The sequence below is a fragment of the Cherax quadricarinatus genome, chromosome 87 (assembly GCF_038502225.1).
Source record: "Cherax quadricarinatus isolate ZL_2023a chromosome 87, ASM3850222v1, whole genome shotgun sequence".
In the NCBI taxonomy this organism is placed as follows: Eukaryota; Metazoa; Arthropoda; class Malacostraca; order Decapoda; family Parastacidae; genus Cherax; species Cherax quadricarinatus.
Genome location: NC_091378.1, coordinates 7,180,356 through 7,197,224, shown reverse-complemented (window position 1 = coordinate 7,197,224; position 16,869 = coordinate 7,180,356).

The following is a 16,869-nucleotide window of genomic DNA, read 5'->3' as shown; positions in this document are numbered from 1 at the left end:
GAAATTTCCCGTGTTCCGAAAATCTCTAAAATAAAAAAAAATTAAACATTGTAAAATATCGAAGATTTTTTATTTCAAAATCCTTTATAACGAAGTCTTCGTAAAAAAAAGATTTCTGTAGGGTTGGTTCTCAGACTCTCCTTGTTATTCTGAGTGAGGAAGGAAGGTCGAGACTTGGCAGCTGATTTGGCATGGAGAAACTTTTTTTTGTTCGCCTGAGGGAGGGTTAATGTATGGTTGAGAATGATGGAAGTCGTGAAGGAGAGAACGAAGGAGGTGGTGAATTAGGGCGAGAAGGAGTTTGTGAGAAAATGATATTTTCGTTCCTAGTTTTCATATACTTATTTCGGGAATATTTTTAAATGATGTCTGTTTTTCAGTCCACTAGCCTGTCCATCCATTCTTCAATCCGTCAGCACATCCATCCATCCATATGTCAACACATTCATCTCATCAATCCGAACGAAGAGAAAACTCAGCATTATTAAATAATTCAACACAAGTAACACGTTCATAGAGGAACGGAAGTTGAGTCATGGCAGAATAACGTTGATTTCTTTTATGGAGAAATAAACAAGACGATCATGAGAGGTGGAAGACGTAAAATGAAAGGGAAACACCCCTCCATTTTCGAAATGGGGGGGGGGGGAAACGTCATATACAGAGAGTGCCTTTCACAATTTGAGTAACACATTGTTGCTTTTAACGAAATATGTTGATTGTTGTGTGCATATCAACCATCATATATCATCATATCTCATCATATTCTCATATCAAAACAAATAACCTGCACATAGGAGGGAGAGAAGCTTATGACAATGTTTCGGTCGGACTTGGACCAGTGTGACTTGTGAATGGTCCAAGTTGGACTGAAACGTCGTCATTAGTTTCTCTCTCCTTTGCGCGGGTTGTGTATTGTTCCAGTCACGGTAGTGTCTTTTTCTGTTTTCATATCGAAGACTGAATCGACTTCATCCGTCAGCATAAATGGAATACAACGCGAGAGATCGGGAATATTCAGGCTTCCGCACCTCAGTCTTCATGATGCGCAGGAATACAAGAACACAGATTCATGTACCACAAGTATACACTTGTATAACAGGCTGTATCATACATGGGAAAGCTCATGGTTATGCAGTGTATAACTTATGCAATGCAGATGCTGCAGTCCCGCACACAGCGGCGTTTCAACGATGTGGTGGTTTGTACAGTGTACAGGAAAATGCTATCCAAGGTTAGTTGTCAACGGGTACCAGAGCATTATATTTCTGCTGAAGATTTACACTGGTGATCTGTCAAACTTTACAGTTGTAATTATGTTACGGCAGTTTCTAACAATTTACAATTTCATGGAATTCCATTATTGTTTATTGTATCTTTTTACAATTTTTCTGCGTATCATACCTGATTATTAAATAATTAAATCTTAAAGAATAAGTCTATATTCTAATATATATATATATATATATATATATATATATACATATATATACATATATATACATATATATATATATGTATACATGTATTTATATATGTCGTGCCGAATATGTAAAACTGGTCAATTAGCAAGAACTCATTTAAAATTAAGTCCTTTCTAAAATTTTCTCTTATACGTTTAAAAATATATTTTTTTTCATTAATGTTAATGTAAAAAATTTTAATTTTGCACCAAAAGAATCTTAGAAAACTTACCTAACCTTATTATAACAAGAGGAATTTATTTTAGCCTAACTCAGCTAAATATATTTTAGATTTGTTTACAGTAATTTAATACTAAACAAACACTATGAAATATATTTTTTCGTTAGGTTCAGAATGATTTTGGAGAAATTATTGCAAACACAAATTTTCAGTTGTCCTATATGGCAAGATGAACGTTGCTATTTAAGCCAAGATCGCAAGTTCTGCCTATTCGGCACGACATTATATATATATATATATATATATATATATATATATATATATATATATATATATATATATATATATATATATATGTGTGTGTGTGTGTGTGTGTGTCTCGTGTCGAATAGGTAAAACTGGCAATTTTTGCTTAAATAGCAACGCTCTTCATGCCGAATAAGCGAAAAATTTTATATGCATTAATTTCGCAAAAATAATTCTGAACCTAACGAAAACAATATATTTCATTGTGTTTGTTATTATTAAATTATTGTAAACTTATTTAGAATATATTTAGTTGGATAAGGCGAAATTAAATTGCGCTTATTATAATAAGGTTAGGTAAGTTTTCTAAGGTTCTTTTGGCACAAAATTATTAACTTTTACGTTAACATAAATGAAAAAAATGTACGGTTGAAGATATAAGAGAAAATTTAGAAAGCACTTAATTTTACATGAGTTCTTGTTATTGACCAATTTTAACTATTCTGCACGACATTTTGTGTATATATATATATATATATATATATATGTATGAGAGTATAGTTTTACCAACGCTCTTATATGGGTGTGAAGCGTGGGTGATGAATGTTGCAGCGAGGAGAAGGCTGGAGGCAGTGGAGATGTCATGTCTGAGGGCAATGTGTGGTGTGAATATAATGCAGAGAATTCGTAGTTTGGAAGTTAGGAGGAGGTGCGGGATTACCAAAACTGTTGTCCAGAGGGCTGAGGAAGGGTTGTTGAGGTGGTTCGGACATGTAGAGAGAATGGAGCGAAACAGAATGACTTCAAGAGTGTATCAGTCTGTAGTGGAAGGAAGGCGGGGTAGGGGTCGGCCTAGGAAGGGTGGGAGGGAGGGGGTAAAGGAGGTTTTGTGTGCGAGGGGCTTGGACTTCCAGCAGGCGTGCGTGAGCGTGTTTGATAGGAGTGAATGGAGACAAATGGTTTTTAATACTTGACGTGCTGTTGGAGTGTGAGCAAAGTAACATTTATGAAGGGATTCAGGGAAACCGGCAGGCCGGACTTGAGTCCTGGAGATGGGAAGTACAGTGCCTGCACTCTGAAGGAGGGGTGTTAATGTTGCAGTTTAAAAACTGTAGTGTAAAGCACCCTTCTGGCAAGACAGTGATGGAGTGAATGATGGTGAAAGTTTTTCTTTTTCGGGCCACCCTGCCTTGGTGGGAATCGGCCGGTGTGATAATAAAATAAAATAAATATATATATATATATATATATATATATATATATATATATATATATATATTGTGTGTGTGTAATGGATTTTTTTCGGAATCATAATCATGCTTCAACAGTGCAATAAAATATAGCCAAAAATAAGTGTCGAAAATCATAGGTATATTGAAGCTATGTGAGACATCTTTAGTGATTGCAAAGATCCGTAGCCAACCATTTTCCCATTTCCGGAAAGTGTTTTTTGATCACACACACACACACACACACACACACACACACACACACACACACACACACACACACACACACACACTTTTTTTTACTCAGTCGTTTTACTTAAAAGTTTTCCCCCTATAAGATTTGCAATTCCTCTGTATTTATAGTTCAGTTTTTTCCTTCCCACTAATCCTTCATTTTTTTTTCCGTTCGTTCGGCGCTCTCTTCCTCTCTTTAACCTGCGCTCCCTCCCTCTTTGCTCTCTTCAATCCGCGTCCCAAGCCTTCCCCCTCTCCTCTCATCATTCCCTCCCGCCTTCGTTCCATTCCTTCATTCTCTTCTCCCTTCATTCCCTCCTTCCTTCCATCATTCCCCTTCCTTCCTTCCCTCCCTCTCACCCTAGTCTCTGGCTACTGCACCACCACTTACCCTCCTAGACCTGAGCAGAGTGCTTCTGAGAGCATCTTACGCTGCAGAAGCCGGCGCCGGAGATTTAAGAAGATGGTTAAAAGCTTTGGCAAGTTAAGCTGAGAGGGAAAGCTTAGGGTGGTGGAGTGAAGGGCCGTGTCGTAAAGCTTTGCTGCTAGAGACGGGAATTGCTAATATATGCCTGTATATTGCTGTGCGTTTTTCGTTTGCTTAAGCGGTCATCATTTAGCTGCGAAGCTGTATGAGTCGGGGTTGCCTTTGGGATTAAAGATGCGTGTTTGGAAAAAAGGTTTGGAGTACACACACACACTGGACCTAGTGCCTGCTAGTGAAGAGCCAGGAGCTATGAATCGACCCCTACAACCACGTATAGTCGAGTACACACACACACACACACACACACACACACACACACACACACACACACACACACACACACACACACACACACACACACACACATACACACACACACACAGGACTCGGACTCGACCCCCGCAACCTCAACTAGGTGAGTACACACACACACACACACACACACACACACACACACACACACACACACACACACACACACACACACACACACTCACACACTGCAGTTTGAAAATAATGATGGAACACTTGGAGTATTGCTATGAGAAACAATTCGACCCCTGCAAATATAATTAGGTGACTGCAGCTAGCTAAGTACCCGTATATGTGAGTTGACTGAAGGATAGATTGAAGGATATTCAACCACATTGTAAAATTATTGCAGCAGCCAACAAGTACCGATGGAAAGACTCAAAAGAAGCTGTGTTATATTTCCGATTTACTATACTGAAAAGTTGACGAGTAAGACACATGCAACACTTAGGTCTCTTTATTGACGATACGTTTCGCCTGCGCTGCAGGCATCATCAGTTGAATACAGGAATGAATTGTAGTCCTGGAGAGGTTGAGGTAATCAGTCGCTCAGCTTTGATGGAATAAATCCAGGAGACAGGTCACAGACCGGGCCGCGGGAGAGTTGACTCCCGGAACTCTCTCCAGGTAAACTCCAGGTAAACAGTAGACGGAGTGGATAACAGGTTTGAGTTAATTAGTCCCTAGATAACCTGAACTGAAGTAAGGCTGAGGGACTGATTACCTCAGACTTTTTCTCCACTTCATCTGTCTCCAGAATTACAATTCATCTATTTATTCGACTGATGAAGCCTGCAGCACAGCCGAAACGTTTCGTTCATTAAGATATCCCACTTTGCACAAGTTTTACCAGAAGAACATTAGTTTTCACAGGTGCACTTCTCGTTCGCCTCACTTGAGCGAAACGTCGTGTACCTCTATCAAAGATCAGCTAACTTTACACTTAGTTATGATAATTGTAATTATTATAATAATTATTATAATTATAACTATCATTATAATCACTATAATAATTATAATAATGATTACGATAGTTATAATTATAATCATTAATGATTATAATTATAATATGTCTTGGCATCTTTAAACGCGCATTCATCAGGAGAATTATTAAGAAAAATTTAATCTTTCTCTTTATTAGAGAACTCAATGTAAAAAGTAGAGAACATCTTTACTAATTCACAAATAACCCGCACATAAAAGAGAGAAGCTTACGACGACGTCAATGGTCCAAGTCGGACCGAAACGTCGTCGTAAGCTTCTCTCTTTTATGTGCGGGTTATTTGTGTATCGTTCCAGTCACGGTATTGTGCCTTTTTGTTATTTATCTTTACTAATTAATAAAGAAAATAACACAGCAGAAATAAAACAAAACAAAAGAATAAGAAGAACAGAAACAAAACAAAAAAAACGACAAAAAGTTACAATACCGTGGCTGGAACGACACAAATAACACCCGCACATAGGCGACCAAAACTACTTAATGGTTTAAGTTGGACTGAAATGTCGTCGTATGTTTCGATCTCCTGTGTTAATGGATAATGAGAGGTTTATTCCTAGGAAGGAGAGGGTAGCTCCATTTCCTTGGATCAAGAGCACCTTAGTGGCTCTCGCCCCCGTTTCCCTTGGAAGGGAGGGAAGATAATGGGTGATGTATGTGGGAAGAGGAATGACAAAAAGATATAAAGGAAGGGAGAAGGGAAGAACGAGGTAGAAAGAATATGGTGAGAATAAGTATTAAGGATGGAAGAGTAGGAAGATAAGAATAAGGAGGAACGGGAACACGTGAAAGGAGAGAAAAACGAAAAGGAGCAACAAAAAAGGGAAAGAGGACAAAGAAAGTGAAGAAGAGGAGGAGGAGGATTAATAAGAGGAAGAAGATAAAGAGGAGGTGGTGGTGGAGGGAGAAAAGAGTAGGTAAAGGAAGGGAGGCAGCAACGGCAGTAGTTTTAATGGAGTTGATGAACTGCTAGCCAGGAGTCAACACTTCTGTTTAATTCAATTTCTCCCTTCCACCCAACCTAAGTTGACTCTTCCTTTATAGTATATATATATATATATATATATATATATATATATATATATATATATATATATATATATATAATGCTGTGTGTTGTATCACTTAAAATTTCCCTGTTGTTTATCAAGTCGTGTGATGGTAAGAGGGCAGACGGTCCTGGGTTTAAATCCTTCATAACCTGAGTTGTTAGTTATTTATACTTGGGAACTTTTCAAGTGTTTGAACATAATTCTCAAAATAAGGTTGCAGCCTTCCCTGGAAGAGGCAACTGTGAGGTTTACAGTGGGAACTGTACTTTCAGGACCGAGATTTATCTGCTTTCCCAGGCACATTCTTCGGAGTGTCCAAGTGCCTTGGGGCTTCCAGTTGAGAACAACAGCCAACAGTATCCTAAAAACAGAGCCAACAGAATACCAGACGTCCCCTCATCAGATGACTTAACATCTGTTGTGAAATTACCATCTACCAGGAAATGGGCTCATGTAGCTTACAGGTTATACCTAAATGTAGTAATTCTTAACCTTGTAAAGCCCTTTTGTAAAAAGAAAACCTGCCACACATCCCCAAAACAGCTCGTCCTTAAGCTTCTACCAAATTCGCTGACCTTTTGAAAAAAAGTTACTGATGCAACTTCAATCACTGGATCCAAGCCATAACACAAATAATTATTTGTGTTATACGGGTTATAACCCTTATATAGGAGGGAGAAGCTTACGACGACGCTTCGATCCGACTTGGATCATTTATAAGTAACAGTAACACAAAAGAGTGAGGGAGCCAGGATATATAGGCGAAAGGGACAGGGACGGGACAGAGAGAGGAAGAAAAAGTGGCAGTGGTAGTGATAACACTGGTAGTGGAAGTAGCAGAAATAGCAGGTTATTTGTGTATTGTTGTGTATTGTGCCTCTTTATTCTCCATGCACAACCTTCTGCTGTTTGGTGATGCTTGTGTTCATATCCCCCCCCCCAAGAAGAAGAAAGTCCCTAGCAACATTTCATTAGGGAAATAATTAAATTCCCTAGAGATGACAACCTCTTCAACCTTCCCACTTTTGCAAAAATCACCCGCTGAGGATCTTCAAAAAACACCTGAAGCCTCAAAAATTGGAACACATATTAGCAAGAAAATAGAAGAGGGAAAATAATACCTGAATAATTAGGTTAATTATTAGTAAGGGCGCCATTAAAAAGTAAAGACACATGTACAAGAGTTGGGTATCTTTATTGTTGACTAAAGAGTCAACAATAAAGATACCCAACTATCGCATACATGTCTTATTCTTCACTTTGTCGGTATTATATATTCTGAACAAGGATACCATTGCTCCTAGAGAGTCGATAAATTAGACACATGTGCAACTCTTGGGTATCTTTATTGAGGAAACGTTTCGCCACACAGTGGCTTCATCAGTCCATACAAAGGAGAATCTTCAAGATTCTCCTTTGTATGGACTGATGAAGCCACTGTGTGGCGAAATGTTTCCTCAAAGATACCCAAGAGCTGCACATGTGTCTAATTTATCAAGGTGTCGGTTCTCAGAACCATTGATCAACAATCCTGTCAGACACTGCAACTTCTTGGTATCTTAATACTTGGGAATTCTTCGCTTGCCTAACCCTTGGGCACGACCTACTTCCACATTGAACAAATGTGACACCACCTATAACTGCTGCATCTCTCCTGCCTACGGTTTATAAGCTCCTTCTCCGCACTTATGCCGTATTCTATTCAAGATTGATGGACTGACCACATCGACTCAAGGCTGAGGGACTGATTACCTCGTTCTCCTCCTGTTCTTCAAGATTCTCCTTTGTATGGACTGATGAAGCCACTGTGTGGCGAAACGTTTCCTCAATAAAGATACCCAAGAGCTGCACATGTGTCTAATTTATCAACGTGTCGGTTCTCTGAACCATTGATCTACAATTCTAGAGAGTCCACTACAGCAAGCCCTTCAGGAAAAACGCCCACCTAGAGCTCCAAATACTGTCAACCTTCTTGGCCGTACCACAGGAGTAGAACTTTTAACTTACCGTGAATCAGATGAGAAGAAAGATGTTAAGTCATTTACACCTGGCTCAGCAGGTGACTTGACAGATTAAAGACCACAACACAAAAAGCAAATGCTGACTCTAGTGCTTAGGGAGTTCGGAAAGCCTCCTGTCTTAGCTCACCAGATTTGCCAATATTTGTCTGACGAATTGTATCCCTGATCATTAGGCCTTCTGTTTTGGTGCATCACTATCTGCCCTACGAGAAAAGAACGGAAGGATGAAGACCATTGCAATTGGCAGCTCCTTCTGACGTATAGTTTTCATCTCAGCTTGGATTTGAGATTCAGCAGAGCTGTGAGGCAGCTATCTATGCAGAATGGAGTCATGCTTTAACTTCACAGCTCTAAAAGCTTACTTTAAATTGAACTTCGGCAATGCTTTCAACTTAGAAGGGATGGTATATTCTGTGCTATTCACCGATATTCTGTTCTCTCTATCCATTCATCCAATCATATTAAAGTGGCACCTCTAACCTCTTGTTTGATGAGCGAGAAATGGACTCATGTGAAGGTCTGCTACGAGGGCTTCCCCCCCCTCACCCCTTTCCTCTTCTGGCTGGTCTTTAAGCTCACGAGAATGCTGTCCAGGGAGCTTAACATCTAGTTCTTTGATGACGGCACTCTGGGTAGTCCTGTCTACTATCTATTACTATCTACTATCTACCACAAAAATAAAAATTTGAGTGAATCTTGGTTTCTTCTTAAACCCCAGTTAATGTGAAATAATCTCCATCAGTCGACAGATCACTGACCAGATCAATGTTGCCTTGCCACGAACACGCTGTATGACCCTTGTAGGTTTAGCTCTTCTTTTTGATTATAACTGCCACGAGCACGAGCCGTCGATCTATACGAAAGTAGTCTCCTAGGTTCTCCTCATGGTTCCAGCGCCATTGACCAGATTCTAGGGGAAATATATCTCCGACTTCAGGAAAATGGAAAGCCGGATTGGAAAGACTGATAAAAATGATGCCCTATACCCACTCACCGAAATGCCTGTCTCGTCCTAAGCTCACCTACGTCTTGTGATGCTGCCCAGCCTTCAACAGTCCCAGACTCTTGGAATTTGACTCCCTTCTAAAGTACATGTTAGAAAGCGTGCGGAACCTTTCCCTTAAAGACAGTGGATTCAAGCCTCACCAGTATGGATTACGTGGTCTAAACTGTCCCACCTCCAAGGTTGACATAATCAAGAAAAGATTGACTTTGGCTGGGTGAACGACTGAGAGTGAACCCGAATTTCTAACATGCAACAATTCCGGTAATCCTACTATCCTTATGGGATCACTGTTTATGCCAAGAAAAATGGCAGTCTCTCAGCGTGTGACTATACCTGTGTGTCCACTCGTAGTCCGAGAGCATTGGGCCAAATTCGACCAAATGCTGGAAAAATTTCCTGTCGAGCTGTTTTTTTTCAGGATTCACTCCGTATAAGGCTCCAAATGTACTAAAAATCCCCTGGAATACAAGACCAGGAAAGCCTTAAAATTCAAGATGGCCGCCATAGTGATGATTTCGTAACGAAAAAAATTGAAAGCTCTATAACTTTGCTTACAATAATTAAGCAATGGCGTGTAATACCTGTGCATATAGATTTTTGGTCATGGGATGTTCATTCATAAAAACTTGACATTTTAAGCGAGCAGTCGAGTTATACGTCACTATTTGGTTGTAAAAATATTAAATGTCAGAACATTTTTTCAGTAATTAAAGTGAACTAAGTAAAGAAAAATAACTGACACATTGTTCAGGTGGAGAAAAATATTTTACTAACAGTTAATGTACAGCAGTGAAAAAACTTATTATCATTTATTTTTGCAAAATGTTGAAACTCCATTGCTCAATTAGATTAAGTCACGACACTTGCATCTACAATTATTCTCTCCATTACATGTTTGCTGCGGCTCATTCAGTGGTCGCGTGTTAATGAAACTGTCAAGTGGATATTGTCTGTGTATTTCCTTACACTACATAGGTTACAAAATTTGTTAATTTGCAAGTACCTCTGGTATCAACTTGATGTTGAAGCATGCGAGTCAAAAAACATTGGGTGCATATATCGTATTTTCCAGCATATAAGGCGCGCGTTTTTCCCACAAAAAGTCTTGGAAAATCAGGGTCGGGGTCAAGGGTGGGCTTCGGGTTACGTTTTAGCGTAAAGTAAGAGCGTAATTGACCTTTGAATATAATCACTGATTTATCGTTATGATACCTCTGTCGTGCGCCTTATATGCCGGAAAATGCGGTAAGGAAGCACGTAAGTAAACTCACTAAGTTTTACATCAATCAGACGTTTCCTCCTCAGACTACGTGTCTCAATCATGCCAGTGACGCAAGTCTTTATCACTGTTAGTTTCTTTGTCAACAACAGTCAGTGAAGGTGAAGAGTAAATGATCCCCACAGCCACTGAACGTCTCGCCCTTCTCTGGGTGCACTACTGGCAGTAGTAGTAGCAATAGTAGTAGCAGTAGTAGTAGCAATAGTAATAGCAATAGTAGTAGCAGTAGTAGCAATAGTAGTAGTAGCAATAGTAGTAGCAGTAGTAGTAGTAGCAATAGTAATATTAATAGCAATAGTAGTATTAGCAATAGTAGTAGTAGCAATAGTAGTAGTAGCAATAGTAGTAGTAGCAGTAGCAATAGTAGTAGCAATCAATAGTAGTAGTAGTAGCAATAGTAGCAGCAATAGTAGTAGCGGTAGTAGCAATAGTAGTAGTAGCAGTAGTAGCAGTAGTAGTAGCAATAGTAGTAGTAGCAGCAATAGTAGTAGTAGCAATAGTAGTAGTAGTAGCAATAGTAGTAGTAGCAATAGTAGTAGTAGTAGCAATAGTAGCAGTAGTAGCAGCAATAGTAGTAGCAATAGTAGTAGTAGCAATAGTAGCAGTAGTAGCAGCAATAGTAGTAGTAATAGCAGCAGTAGTAGTATTTTTTTGTTCTTGTTGTCGACTGATTTTGTCATAGTTGATTTTTGCTTGTTGGTGTTGTATTTGTTGCTTTGTTGATTTTCTTGCTTGTGTTAATTTTCTTCATACACTTTTTTTTCGTTGTTGGCTTTCTTTTATTTCTTCTCTTTACTTCTTTCTTCGTCTTCCCTTTTCTTCTTCCATCTCTCTGTACTTCATCATTGTGATTATTCTTGCTATAGTTTCTTTTATAATTCCACCAGAATTTTACTTTTCTTAATGAATATAAAGAATCTTAATGGGATATATAGTTCTCTCTCTCCTCTCTCTCTCTCTCTCTCTCTCTCTCTCTCTCTCTCTCTCTCTCTCTCTCTCTCTCTCTCTCTCTCTCTCTGTCCTACACATCCCCCAGTACACCTACTACAAGTAAAGATATTCTTCTCTTCTCCAATTCGTTTCCACCTTTTCCCCCTCTTTCTTTACTATCTATTTTACTGCCTGTTCCCTCTTTGCTCCACATTCTGTTGCGTTATCAAATCTTTCTTTATTGCCGTTTGCGCCGTTTCCTGGCCGTTCTCCATTCAGCGTTACTATCCCATGGCTTTCTGCTATTCTCTTTCTATCCAGGAGATACAAGCATGTGTAGCTATGTGTGTCTGACACATAGAAAAAATTCCTGTGTGTCTGACACACGGAAACAGTTCCTATGTGTCTGTGACACACAAACAGTTCCTGTGTGTCTGTGACACACACAAACAGTTCCTATGTGTCTGTGACACACAGAAACAGTTCCTATATGTCTGTGACACACAGAAACAGTTCCTATATGTCTGTGACACACAGAAACAGTTCCTATATGTCTGTGACACACAGAAACAGTTCCTATATGTCTGTGACACACAGAAACAGTTCCTATATGTCTGTGACACACAGAAACAGTTCCTATATGTCTGTGACACACAGAAACAGTTCCTATATGTCTGTGACACACAGAAACAGTTCCTATATGTCTGTGACACACAGAAACAGTTCCTATGTGTCTGTGACACACACAAACAGTTCCTGTGTGTCTGTTAATTTCTGGAGCTTCAGTGGGAGGAAAGGAAGATGTGTGGATGCTGAAGGGCTCTTGATGCAAGGTATTGGAGCCGCCTATCCCTTTAAAGGTTCAAACCTGATTGGATCTCTTTCCCCCAGGCGCCGTATGACCCTTACGAGTTTAGTTCTTCGAAGGTAATATAAATTTGATAATACAGATATCTTTCATAATAAGAGTAACATAAAATTATTATTTGTTGTTGTTGTTCTTCTTCTTCTTCTTCTTCTTGTTCTTGTTGTTCTTGTTCTTTGTTGTTCTTCTTGTTCTTGTTCTTCTTGTTCTTCTTCTTCTTCTTCTTGTTTTTCTTCTTCTTCTTCTTCTTCTTCTTCTTCTTCTTCTTCTTCTTCTTCTTCTTCTTCTTCTTCTTCTTCTTCTTCTTCTTGCTCTTCTTGTTCTTCTTGTTGTTGTTCTTCTTCTTTTCTTCTTCTTCTTCTTGTTCTTCTTCTTGTTCTTCTTCTTGTTCTTCTTGTTCTTGTTCTTGTTCTTCTTCTTCTTCTTCTTGTTCTTGTTCTTCTTCTTGTTCTTCTTGTTCTTCTTCTTCTTGTTCTTCTTCTTCTTCTTCTTCTTCTTCTTCTTCTTCTTCTTCTTCTTCTTCTTCTTCTTCTTCTTCTTCTTCTTCTTCTTCTTCTTCTTCTTCTTCTTCAAAATAATTAAGGTAACTGGGTTATTACACATGGCTATATAACTTAGCTTAACTAAGTTTATCTTAGTTTGTCCAAGGTTAGTCTAATTTAGCTTAGTTTACCTTAGCTTAACTTAGCAGGAAGATAAAGTGTTGTTGTTCGTATTTATTATGATTATTATTATTATGATTATTATTATTATCATTGTGGAGAAGCGATAGGCCTGTAGGGAGTCTTACAACTCCTTGATAATGGTAGGTATGAGTGTTTGATCCAAGGAAACGGTGAGCACCGCCAATTCCTTGGATTAAGAGATCTTCACTAGCACTGAGGCATCTCTCCTCAAGAGATCTGAGAATACAGTGGTAGGTTGTGCAGTAGATATTAAGTAGATTTGTGAATACAGTGGTAGATTGTATAGTAGATATGTGATATCACTTTGTGGTAGATATCGTGTGATATCTATTTTGTGGTAGATATCGTGTGATATCTACTTTGTGGTAGATATCGTGTGATATCTACTTTGTGGTAGATATCGTGTGATATCTACTTTGTGGTAGATATCGTGTGGTAGATATCGTGTGATATCTACTTTGGGGTAGATATCGTGTGATATCTACTTTGTGGTAGATATAGTGTGATATCTACTTTGTGGTAGATATCGTGTGATATCTACTTTGTGGTAGATATCGTGTGATATCTACTTTGTGGTAGATATCGTGTGATATCTACTTTGTGGTAGATATCGTGTGATATCTACTTTGGGGTAGATATCGTGTGATATCTACTTTGGGGTAGATATCGTGTGATATCTATTTTGTGGTAGATATCGTGTGATATCTACTTTGTGGTAGATATCGTGTGATATCTACTTTGTGGTAGATATCGTGTGATATCTATTTTGTGGTAGATATCGTGTGATATCTATTTTGTGGTAGATATCGTGTGATATCTACTTTGTGGTAGATATCGTGTGATATCTGTTTTGGGGTAGATATCGTGTGATATCTACTTTGTGGTAGATCTCGTGTGATATCTACTTTGTGGTAGATATCGTGTGATATCTACTTTGTGGTAGATATCGTGTGATATCTACTTTGTGGTAGATATCGTGTGATATCTACTTTGGGGTAGATATCGTGTGATATCTACTTTGGGGTAGATATCGTGTGATATCTACTTTGGGGTAGATATCGTGTGATATCTACTTTGCGGTAGATATCGTGTGGTAGATATCGTGTGATATCTACTTTGTGGTAGATATCGTGTGATATCTACTTTGTGGTAGATATCGTGTGATATCTACTTTGTGGTAGATATCGTGTGATATCTACTTTGTGGTAGATATCGTGTGATATCTACTTTGTGGTAGATATCGTGTGATATCTACTTTGTGGTAGATACCGTGTGATATCTGCTTTGGGGTAGATATCGTGTGATATCTACTTTGTGGTAGATATCGTGTGATATCTGCTTTGTGGTAGATATCGTGTGGTAGATATCGTGTGATATCTACTTTGTGGTAGATATCGTGTGATATCTACTTTGTGGTAGGTATCGTGTGATATCTACTTTGTGGTAGATATCGTGTGATATCTGCTTTGGGGTAGATATCGTGTGATATCTGCTTTGGGGTAGATATCGTGTGATATCTACTTTGTGGTAGATATCGTGTGATATCTGCTTTGTGGTAGATATCGTGTGATATCTACTTTGTGGTAGATATCGTGTGATATCTACTTTGTGGTAGATATCGTGTGATATCTACTTTGTGGTAGATATCGTGTGATATCTGCTTTGGGGTAGATATCGTGTGATATCTGCTTTGGGGTAGATATCGTGTGATATCTGCTTTGTGGTAGATATCGTGTGGTAGATATCGTGTGATATCTACTTTGTGGTAGATATCGTGTGATATCTACTTTGTGGTAGATATCGTGTGATATCTACTTTGTGGTAGATATCGTGTGATATCTACTTTGTGGTAGATATCGTGTGATATCTACTTTGTGGTAGATATCGTGTGATATCTGCTTTGGGGTAGATATCGTGTGGTAGATAGTGTGATATCTACTTTGTGGTAGATATCGTGTGGTAGATATCGTGTGATATCTACTTTGTGGTAGATATCGTGTGATATCTGCTTTGTGGTAGATATCGTGTGGTAGATATCGTGTGATATCTACTTTGTGGTAGATATCGTGTGGTAGATATCGTGTGATATCTACTTTGTGGTAGATATCGTGTGGTAGATATCGTGTGATATCTACTTTGTGGTAGATATCGTGTGATATCTGCTTTGGGGTAGATATCGTGTGATATCTGCTTTGTGGTAGATATCGTGTGGTAGATATCGTGTGATATCTACTTTGTGGTAGATATCGTGTGGTAGATATCGTGTGATATCTACTTTGTGGTAGATATCGTTTGGTAGATATCGTGTGATATCTACTTTGTGGTAGATATCGTGTGGTAGATATCGTGTGATATCTACTTTGTGGTAGATATCGTGTGGTAGATATCGTGTGATATCTACTTTGTGGTAGATATCGTGTGGTAGATATCGTGTGATATCTACTTTGTGGTAGATATCGTGTGGTAGATATCGTGTGATATCTACTTTGTGGTAGATATCGTGTGGTAGATATCGTGTGATATCTACTTTGTGGTAGATATCGTGTGGTAGATATCGTGTGATATCTACTTTGTGGTAGATATCGTGTGGTAGATATCGTGTGATATCTACTTTGTGGTAGATATCGTGTGGTAGATATCGTGTGATATCTACTTTGTGGTAGATATCGTGTGGTAGATATCGTGTGATATCTACTTTGTGGTAGATATCGTGTGGTAGATATCGTGTGATATCTACTTTGTGGTAGATATCGTGTGGTAGATATCGTGTGATATCTACTTTGTGGTAGAGAGTGAAGCAAATTTTTCTTCCCCTCACTTAGAAGATAATGATAAACGAGGGATAGTATTGTGAAGACGAGTATGATAAAGGGTAACATCATTATTAAATCATCATTATATTAATGGTATATAATGGTATTATTGTATATAGTAGTACCATTGTGTTAATGGTATACTATACCGATAAGTATATATAAAGGCTACATGTGCAAGACTTTAATATTTTAATTGTTGATGTGATGAATGGTTTTGAAAACCGACAAGTTGAAGATTGAGACACTTATGCACCATATGGGAATCTTTATTTAGGAAACGTTTCGCCACACAGTGGCTTCATCAGTCCAATACAAAGCAGAGAGGTGCAAGAAGAGGAGGAGATTGAGGTAATCAGTCCCTCAGGCTGGAGTCGATGTGTTTAGTCCATCAATCTTCTTGCACCTCTCTGCTTTTTATTGGACTGATGAAGCCACTGTGTGGCGAAACGTTTCCTAAATAAAGATTCCCATATGGTGCATAAGTGTCTCAATCTTCAATTGTTGATGCGTTTAGCCTCTGTACTAGTTTAGTATAAAACTAAAGGGTTTCAGGGAAAAAGGTCACAGGAAATGAGGTTACAGGAAACAAATCACAGGAGAGAAAGTAACAAAAACTTAACCTAACATAACCTAACCTAACCTAAACTAACACAACCTAAACTAACACAACCTAAACTAACACAACCTAAACTAACACAACCTAAACTAACACAACCTAAACTAACACAACCTAAACTAACACAACCTAAACTAACACAACCTAAACTAACACAACCTAAACTAACACAACCTAAACTAACACAACCTAAACTAACACAACCTAAACTAACACAACCTAAACTAACACAACCTAAACTAACACAACCTAACCTAACACAACCCAACCTAACCCAACCTAACCCAACCTAACCTAACCTAACCTAACCTAACCTAACCCAGCCCAACCCATCCTAAACTATCCTAACCCAACCCAACCCAAGCTAAACTAAACTAACCCTGAATAATTGTAATGCCTCGATATTATCCAAGATGTTTTAAATCTGTACATGTCATATATTGTCT